Raw genomic sequence first — 11,214 nt, 5'->3', positions numbered from 1 at the left:
AAGGAGCTCTATAAACTGTTTTTTAAAATCTGACAAGCTAACAGCTAATACACACTGTTCAATCACTGTTGAATATGCCAGTGTCCTAAAAGTGCCCAAAAGTCACTCCCTTTCCCATAGTTCACCTATCATAAGAACATTTGCATCATCACTGGCAGATGTTTTTCGATGTGCAACTGTTACCATAAATTGCAACACACTGCATTGTGGGTTGTCGCTGAAAGAAGTTCCTTTCAGCGACAACCCACAATGCAGTGTGTTGCAATTTATGGTAAAGTTTGAGGGCACTGTATGTGGATACAGGTACACTCAGTATCCAGACCCTCCTTTCAATCAAATATAATAAATAATAAATTATGTTTATTCACAAACAGTCTAAATCCCAGTACAAGACATAATGGAGATACAGTATGTAAGATGGGGCACAATGATAAACTGAAAGTAGAGGTTCAGATAATAAACAAATAGCAAAGCATGTATGTTTACTCACACGTTCCTCAAATGTTATTTACTTTTGTCAACAAAATATCAAATAGCACGGAAAAATACATATTTTGTAATTAATTCTCTGGTCTCTCACTCTGATTTCTGACAGAGGAGAAACGTCATTGAGGAGGAAGGCGGCATCATAAATCAAAAGCGCACAGGAGAGTTTCTCTATGTTTGTTCAAACAAAGGATGTGGTTCCTTATTTAATTTGGCATCAAGCTGCTGAAAGTAACTAATAAAGTAACTTGTAATCTAACTTAGTTACTTTTAAAATCAAGTAATCAGTAAAGTAACTAAGGTACTTTTTAAAGGAGCAATCTTTAATCACTAATCAGATTACTTTTTCGAAGTAACTGTGGCAACACTGTTGGTGACCCTTCAGAAGTACACATAAGTATAGGTAAAGACGTTCGCCTACCACAACATAATAAGAAATATCATGTAAAAACAACTAACCATGAAATCTGAACTCAATACAATACAAGCAATGAAAGAAGATTTATAGGGACAGATATAATCTGCTCCCTCTCCCCGAAATCCCGTCTGAAATATTTTTTCCATTACAATTGAAAACTTTTTGTGAAAGCGTATGGCAGCTTAACTTTGCTGAACTTTAAAAATCATAGTATTAAAACTTTGTATGCATCTATTTCTATACAGTTAACAAAATGTGAAGTGTGGGACCTTTAACACAGAGAGCAGCTGCTTTGATTTTATAATTAGAATATACAGAGATGTTCAGTATTTACTGACCCAGATGAATGCCACACACTGATAAAAAATAAACACATAAAGTTTCAACTTACAGGTCTTTAATAATCATATCAGCAACAGTTACATAGCAAAAGAGACTGGCAATGAACACGTTAAGTTATAGGCTCCCACCATCAATGATCCTTCAATAAGTATTAAAAAGAAAACAACATAATGAAAATACAAATGTGGCTAGAGTCTAGGCACAAGATAATGAATTAAAAAGTTTACTATAGCAGTATTTGTAAATGAAAAAACTGAATATTAAAATAAATGTTTTCATGATCAAAAATGCAAATGGTTGGGCAAAAACAGAACAGCTGTCCTGTAGAGAAGCTGCGGGTGTTCATGTCCTTCTTCGTTGCTGTAGACTGGCCTGGTCCACTTTCTTCTAATCACTGATGTGGAAATAAAAGGAGAATAAAAGTAGAGAAAGAACACTTGAGAAATATTACATCAACAGAAGTCGTGTTTATTTCACCATGTTGCAAAATATTGGAAATACAACCAATGCTTAAAGTATGTTTATCCTCAAAATATGAAGCACATTTACGTGTTTTTTGCTAAAGCGACCAGCAGTCGAGGGTTAGGGGTGTTTGGGACCTGTAAACAGAGAACAAGAGAGTTTGAAACAGTTCAGAGATAAAGACCGAAAAACAGCTTGTTCTGTTTCCTGTCTGCTGGTGTTTACAATATTGGCGATTAAGTCTTAATCTATTTATTGGCTATTATTGTTCTTTTTCACAAAAGATCAGATTAAATACCTCCTTGGGGTCCGGCTGTAAGAGAAAAAACACAAATAATAATTAAGTCATATCATTGCTGCTATTTATAGAAAATCCTTATTGACTTAGATTTTGTTTTCAATACAAAATCCATCAAATTCAGTTTTACCTTTAACAAGGATGAACATCCACCTATCCTCCACCAGCAGCCGGAGAATCTCATTTTTTTTCGCCCTTGTTCAATCTTCTCTCTCTCAAGTGCATTCAAATCAACCTACAACAAAATCATGAAGTCATCAAGTAAGAAATGATTTGCTTTTACAAAACTCCCTGCTTTTAATCTGTGCAGTGGCATTCAGAGTAAAAGACTCCTGTTAGAAACACAATTTCAATCCAAGACATCACAGCTCCTGCCTCTTACCAGATCAGCAGGCGTAGGTGGTTGATCATCTCTCACCAGAGCGACTGCATGAGAGGAAGTGAAGGTGGTGATGAGCAGGAAAGCCTGCAGAGACAGGAGGAGCAGCAGTGCACTTTTGTCCATGATGGTGAAAAGAAGAGTTTGATTAGGCTATGGAACACACAGGGATTTATATAGTCACTGCTGACCAATCACACCGATGAGAACAATGAAGAGGGAAGTTAGAGGTTGCATGCTGAGGCACGTTTTGAAATGATTGCACAAGAACAGTTCAGCATAGCGGAAAGAAGAAATATTTAATCATTTATTTTCGTCTCTCTCCCTCTGATCTCTGACAGAAACAGAGGAGAAACGTCACTGAGGAAGAGGGCGGCGCCATCATCATGAGCGCACAGGTGAGAGTCTTTATATCTGCCCACACAACTGATGGGATTTCAGTTTTTAATTTGGCATCATAACAACAGTAGCAGCAGCTGTCCTGTCTGACACCAGTTTGGGACAAAAGCAAGTCCAAAACAACATGTTGTAAATACTAACTCCTCCTGTGGACGCCCGTATAAGGTGAGGCCGGTGTATAAACAGAGAGTAAATGAGGATATAGTAAATCTCAATATAAAAAGATTTACAAATGTCGACCTACTTCAGTATATTGATAAATACTGAAAATATAGATATTGATTTGTGGAAAAGTGTGTTACAGAAAAGTACAAGTTCATAAGTCAAGTGATATTCAAGTTAATAAGAAATATCTTATAGAACATATACAAATGAAATCTAAACTTTATACCAATACAAAAAAACAAGAGAAATTGACCCAAACAATGTTGTGCAATGTTGGTTAAGTAGCAGTTTAAGGTGGACATTCCTTAAACTGCTACTTAACCAACATTGCACAACACTCTACCAAATACAATGTGCTTTTAGCAATGTACGATCATTAAAGTACATATGAATTTAACATGAAATCTTTCTTAATAGGGTCACTTAAAGTAAAGTGTTTCTAGTGATTTGGTATTTACAAAAGCCTCAATAAGGTGACTCAATACTGCAAATTCAAACCAAACACAATCATGGTGTTTTGTCTCTCAGTGAAAACATGGTTTATTAAGACACATCCATTTTTAATCATGGATATAAAAAGCTTCTTGCTGTCAGTGACCAGAAACTAATCCTTTTTACTAAACCAGGAGACGGTTGATTACCAAACATCTTTTGACACGGACTGCTAACAATTAGTTTCATGTGGACAAAGAGGGTGCAAGTTTGTGTTACCACAAGCTTAATTTAGTTAAATGTCAGTAGGCTCTCATGTGTATTTGACAGATATAATCTGCTCACTCTCCCTGAAGTCCCTCCTGAAACTTTTCCTTCCATTTCGTTTGAAAACTTTTTGTGATGGCATGAAGTTATGGTGGCTAAACTTTGCTGAACTTTACAAAGTCGTAGTTGAAGACTTTTGTATTGATCATTTTTTAATACATTGACAATATGTTTACTGTGGGACCTTTAACGCAGAGAGCAGCTGCTTTGATTTTATAATTATAATATACAGAATGTTCAGTGTTTACTGACCCAGATGAATGCCACACACTGATGAAAACAAACACATAAAGTTCAACTTGTACTTCTTTAATAATCATATCAGCAACAGTTACATAAGAGACTGGCAATGAACACTTTAAGTTATAGGCTCCCATCATCAATGATCGTTCAATAAGTATTAAAAAGAAAACAAGATATAAACTAAAAATGTGGCTAGAGTCTAGGCACAAAATAATGAATTAAATAGTTTAATATAGCAGTATTTGTAAATGAATAAACTGAATATTAAAATAAATGTTTTGTGGTATTTAATGTGGGATTGGCCCTTGATTTAGCATTGGAAGCTACAGCATTAGCAGAGCATATTTGATATTCACAATGCAAAGCAATGATTGATTATTGTGATCAAAAATGCAAATGGTTGGGCAAAAACAGAACAGCTGTCCTGTAAAGAAGCTGCGGGTGTTCATGTCCGTCTTCGTTGCTGTAGAATGGCCTGGTCCATTTTCTTCTTATCACTGATGTTGATATAAAAGGAGAATAAAAGTAGAGAAAGAACACTTGAGAAATATTACATCAACAGAAGTCGTGTTTATTTCACCATGTTGCAAAATATTGGAAATACAACCAATGCTTAAAGTATGTTTATCCTCAAAATATGAAGCACATTTACGTGTTTTTTGCTAAAGTGACCAGCAGTCGAGGGTTAGGGGTGTTTGGGACCTGTAAACAGAGAACAAGAGAGTTTGAAACAGTTCAGAGATAAAGACCGAAAAACAGCTTGTTCTGTTTCCTGTCTGCTGGTGTTTACAATATTGGCTATTAAATCTTAATCTATTTATTTGCTATTATTGTTCTTTTTCACAAAAGATCAGATTAAATACCTCCTTGGGGTCCAGCTGTAAGAGAAAAAGCACAAATAATAATTAAGTCATATCATTGCTGCTATTTATAGAAAATCCTTATTGACTTAGATTTTGTTTTCAATAAAAAATCCATCAAATTCAGTTTTACCTTTGCAAAGGGAAAACATCCACCTCTCCTCCACCAGCAGCCGGAGAATCTTAGTTTTTTTCGCCCTTGTTCACTCTTCTCTCTCTCAAGTGCATTCAAATCAACCTACAACAAAATCATGAAGTCATCAAGTAAGAAATTATTTGCTTTTAAAAAACTCCCTGCTTTTAATCTGAGCAGTGGCATTCAGACAAATACCTTCAGCAAGTCTGCATTGAGGTCCTTAGAGGGAACCGGCTGTAACAGAACAAACACAAATAATAATCAATTGTATCACGTTGCGATTTATATAAGATCCTTATTGATTCAGATTTTCAATAACCTGCTAAAGTGTGAACATTTTAAGCCGAAAAATAATAGATGACAACAAGTTAGAACTTATTTAAGGACGTGGGGAAAAATAACAATCAAGTTTGGAACACATCATTTCTTTTTCAAATAAATCCTATATGATAAAGGAAATATACATTTTTTAAATCAAGGACCTTCGGTTCTCCAATGAGTGAACATCCGCCTGGATTCAACCAGCAGCCGGAGAGTCTTGGTATTTTCTTCATTTTTGTAACCTTCGCGCTTTGAAGTGCATTCAACTCCACCTGCTGCAAAATCAGGAAGTGGTTAAGTAAAACAATATGTTTTGTCTGCAGCTGTTTAAAACTCCCTGCTCTTAATCTGTGCTGTGACATTCAGACAAATACCTTCAGCAAATCTAGGTCCTTAGAGATGTCAAACTGTAACAGAACAAACACAAATAATAATGAAGTTATATCATCGCTGCGAATTAAAGAACATCCTTATTGATTCAGATTTTCAATATCCTGCTAGTGTGAACATTTTAAGCTGAAAAAGAATAGATGACAACAAGTTAGAACTTATTTAAGGAGGCGGGGAATAAATACAATCAAGTTTGGAACACATCATTTATTGTTCAGAAAAATCACATATGATCGTAGAAATATATTTTTTAAAACAAGATGGTTTTACCCTTCCAACGAGTGAACATCCAGCTGGATTAAACCAGCAGCCGGAGAGTCTTGGTATTTTCCTCCCTTTTGTAACCTTCGCTCTCTCAAGTGCATTCAAATCCACCTGCAGCAAAATCAGGAAGTTGTTAAGTAAAAAAATGTTTTTTTGTCTGCAGTTGTTTAAAAACTCCCTGCTTTTAATCTGTGCAGTGGCATTCAGAGTAAAAGAATCCTGTTAGAAACACAATTTAAATCAAAGACATCACAGCTCCTGCCTCTTACCAGATCAGCAGGCGTAGGTGGTTGATCATCTCTCACCAGAGCGACTGCATGAGAGAAGTGAAGGTGGTGATGAGCAGAAAAGCCTGCAGAGACAGGAGGAGCAGCAGTGCACTTTTGTCCATGATGGTGAAAAGAAGAGTTTGATTAGGCTATGAAACACACAGGGATTTATATAGTCACTGCTGACCAATCACACCGATGAGAACAATGAAAAGGGAAGTTACAGGTTGCATGCTGAGGCACGTTTTGAAATGATTTCACAAGAACAGTTTCATCACAGCATTGACTCTAATAATCTCTGCTTTGTTGTTATAATCCCTCTGTAGACATCCCTGCCCATACCAGGAAACACGTTTACATGCCAGACGCCTCTTAGATAAAAGAAATGTATTGAACAAAATCCCTATTGCATCTGAATATGATATACACCAAGATTAGTCATGAGCTAATTTGCATGTGAAGGGATAGATCAAGTGTCCCTGATGACAAGGGTTGCAAAGAGTCAATTATTTTCCAGGAAGTGTTCAGTTATTTTCCAAGTGTGTTCCCTTTTGTGAGATGATCAATGGGGTAGGAAAGAAGAGTACATGTTTGGACTCATAATTGCTTCTTTTCCCAAAAAATTATAAATATATTTACCTTTTGAACAGTTATTTATCTGAGAGGTTCAGAGGGGAAACGTCTCTTTAGATGTATTTTAAAAAGTGCAATAATATTGTTCTTCTTAAATGTAGTAAAAAGAAAAAATGTTATCATTGAAATGAAATTTACATTCTGCTTTTGACCCATCCTAGTGTGAGGAGCAGTGGGCTGCCATTATGCACGGTGCCCGGCGTGCAGTGTATTGAACGGTGCCTTGCTCAGGGACACCTCAGTAGTGCTTGGTCTTTCCGGGACTTGAACTGGTGACCTTTCAGTTCCCAGCCAAGTCTCTACGGACCTCCCACCACCGCCCTAAATCCTAATCTTTTCCAATTGCTTCTCTATCAAGCACACTTACTCCTGTCTCTAACTACAGCATTATAAGGAGATATACAGCCCAGGAAAAAATTAAGAGACCACTTCAGCATTTTCATTTTCTCTTGTTTTATTATTTATAGATGTGTCTTTGAGTTAAACGTTTATTTGTATTTATTGTATTCTATAAACTACTGAGAATTTTTCTCTGTGTTGAAATTCAACAGACACTGGAATGGCTGCCATACATGTAGAGATAAAGATTTAAGAGCTGTGTTTACATATATATAAATATATGTATATATAGCATCTGGAAACGCTTGAAATCAACATGAGTCTGAACAGCAATGATTCAAAAGCGTATTAGTGGGTGAGGACCAGATGCAAAGGGGAAGTACTTTTCTCGAAAGTGTTAATGATTTAGAAGTCCGGAGTGTTCCTGTAGTTTACTTGAGTAATAATCTTTGCTTTTTTGATTAAAAAACAATAGACACGTTTACCTGTTGAACAGTGAGAGGTTTAGAGGGGGGAAAGCATTGCAATGAGTTACAAACAGCGCAATTATATTTTCCTCTGAAGTGTTGTGGAGTAGAAGAAGAAAAACGTTAACGGTTAAACTGAAATATACGTAACCATTCTACAAGTCTTTGCACAGAGAATATTGAACAAAGCTAATCCAGATAATTGTTGTGTGTTAGTTTAGTCCGGTTGGCTCCAGTTGCTATAACAAACCTCTGCTACACAATTGATGGATTGTAGTCATCTTTGCTGTGTTTTGGAGTAGAAGAGGAAACTTTTAAACTCTTAATACATTTCACAATTCTTCAACGTTTTGGACAAATTGTCTCACATATATAAGAACTTATTTCAAAAATATGACTACAATGCTCTCAGTATCAATAATGAAGGCCTAAGAAACTACCCATGCTATGTCTTTTCAGTTCAAACTCTATTCTTATGTGCTAAAAAACAAAGCGATCTGTTGCTATGAAAGAAAGAAAGGCTGGCTGACTCCATCTTGTGGTGACACCGTGCAGCACAATGTATCCTGTTTATTATTAGCTGTAGTTTAAGTGTAGTAATAAGTATAAGTAATACATAATATAACATGTTTTCATAAAGTTATTCAATCTTCTTTCCTTTCCTTTCAGTGATAACTGATTTGGGAACAGAAAACTCCACTGGTTTGACTTTGTTTATCTGAATGATATCTTTTCTTTCATCCCCTGCAGACTTTTATATTTCCTGTTTATCAGTGAAAGCATGGTGAAGGAAAATAAAACCTTTATCTGAGTAAAACTACCAATACCACAATCTCGCCTACAAGTGCTGATTTTAAAATGTGACCAAAGTACAAAAGTATTTCTTCTTCCATCAGTTCAGGAAAGCACTGGTGTGATCATTGTCGCTACTGAAAGACCAGCTGGTGAAAACAAGTAAAACACATGATACATTACATTTTATTCAGTGATATTTTATTGTGACATGTATACAACTTGAAGTGAAATGCATACTGTAAAACAATGTGAGCACTTCATTCTGCACAGGAGTGATTCCCTGTTCCTCACTGTTGACTCTGTGCAGCACAATGAATCAGTATTTTTACTAAGAGTGCTTTTTGATTTAACAGCAGATAATATCAGAGCAGTGTGTATGCGATGCAGGTACATGATAAACAAAAGTCATGTCCTTGGAAGAAGCTCTATAAGCAACAGTTTTAAAGTTTGCCTATACACCTAACCTTGTTCACGTCTACTGGCCTGGAGAGAGACAGAGAGAGTGCGACACAAAGGAGGGGAAGAGATGTCGTTCGTCTATCTGCATGATTTCTGAATCATTGGTTGAAGTTGAACACACTGATTACAAAAGCTCTGAGCCATAAAATATGACTCATGTTTTCTGTGCTAAGTTGTTTATGTTTCACAAGATAAAGTTCAAGAAGCTAGAAGGACAACAACCCAACGTAAATACACAAGTGTATGATTGAACAATCACTTTTTGGAAAAGGAGTTAAGCTTAAAACAGAACCAACAGAAATATAATTACATATGCTTACAAACTTCTGTATTTAAAAATACTTTACTTTTACAACATTTATTTATTAATTCATTATCAACTAGAAACACAGCTGATAGACAGCAGAGAGGATTTTGACTCTGCATTATGTGTAATGTAATGTCTTGTTATTCAGCCATGTGATGTGGTATGTTTGTGTTCAGATGAGGAACAATCTCTTACCTAGGAGGAGTCGGACGAAAGCCTGGAAGAGCCACCATTGAATGGCCCTGTATCAGAGACATTGCACACTTATTAGATTCAGTTACGTGATGTTGAAATGGAACGGAATAAACTCTGTGTTGGTCTTACCGATGAACCTGCCAATCCACATCCTCCTGGCATCCTCCAACAGTTGGAATGTCTTTTACGTCGGTTTCCACACCTCTCTCCGTGATTTCTTCTCCCCTCCTGTACAGGTGGATCAAATTCATTTTGATGAACACTTTAGATTGCAACCTGAAACCATACAAATAGTTTGTACACATTTTGTATTAACAAAAATAATTACTGTGTTAATTTAAGGGGAAAATGTGGGACCTAGAAGTTTTTTAAAAAGTAGAAGGAATTAAGTCATGAGAGGTAACACATTTAGTTTAAGAGGGACTCAAACTACACTGATAGTGTTTCTTAAATTAAAACTATCAATTATTTCAGGAAAATGGTAATAGTGTCAATGATGAAAAGTATGACGATGTAAAAATGACTGTAGAATATTTATCTTTAAAGCCTATTTTTACTTCAACACTTCTTTAGGCTAAACCAGGGAAGAAGGGTAGTTAGACTTTACAATATTATAAGTAGGTTTAAAAGGATAATAATATAATGACTGATCCAGCTGGTGATCAAAACTGACTCTTAATCCATTAGTAAAAACATTGTGTCACAACCCTCATATACTCATAGAAATCATGTTTATTCAAAACATTTTTGTCAACAGTATATCCTTTATAGTTATTAGTAAGTCATGCCTGCTGATTAAATGTTCAAATTACATAATGAAGAAAAGGTTCTTCACTTTAGTATCTGCCATATTGAACAAAGCAATAAAATGTATTTAAATCCAAATGTATCTTATTGGATTCAGAACATATTTTACCGCTGTAAGCTGAAAGCATTTTGTTGACTTCTCCCCGCAACAGCATGTCTGATATTTTAACCTGATCTGTGAGAGAGCACAGTTTTAACTGGGGACATTTGACCATTTGAAAGCTTTTTACAGAATCTTCTTACCAGGTCAGGAGGAGGAGGAGGAGGAGGAGGAGGAGGAGGAGGAGGAGGAGGAGGAGGCTCTCTCAACACAGCGACTGCATCAGTAGAAGGGAAGGTTGTGACGAGCAGCAAAACCTGCCGAGACAACCGAACCAGCAGCACACCTGTCCAGGACTGAAGAGAAGAGTTTGATTCAGCTGTGAAACACACATTTCTTTATATACTCTTTGCAAAATAAACAATTTACTATGGAGAAAGGGAAAAAGATTAAGAGGGTGTGTACAGAACATAACCCGTCTCTACACAGCTGCACTACTTTAAATGATTTATTTAACCACAAGAGATATTTAACCACAATAATATGTATCTAAAATGTTTTCTTCCTTCCTCCTTAGACTTTTTGGGATCACATGAATGGAAATATGCCAGCAGAGTTACAGAGAAACAGCATTACATAACAATGGACTTGCATGAGCTTCATGATATTTAATAACCCTTTCGTTGGACAGTACTGTGAAATATGTTAATAAACCAATCTGTTTGACACAGAAGTGTTTAGAAAGATTATTCAAAGAATCCCTGAGACCTTCTGTGCTTTGATTTACCGATCAACAAAACTAAATAAGGGGCTACTTAGTTGTTTCTCTGGCAATATCTGTTGCCCTGTTTGATAACAACCAAAACATGTAGCTTCACCATCTGTAGCATAGAAAGTAACTACACTTGTCAGATAAAAGTAGTGAAATAAACACATACAATATTTAACAGATTAGTAAGTAGCATACAATAAAAACATATG

The sequence above is a fragment of the Eleginops maclovinus genome, chromosome 6 (assembly GCF_036324505.1).
Source record: "Eleginops maclovinus isolate JMC-PN-2008 ecotype Puerto Natales chromosome 6, JC_Emac_rtc_rv5, whole genome shotgun sequence".
NCBI lineage: Eukaryota > Metazoa > Chordata > Actinopteri > Perciformes > Eleginopidae > Eleginops > Eleginops maclovinus.
This window is presented reverse-complemented; position numbering follows the sequence as displayed.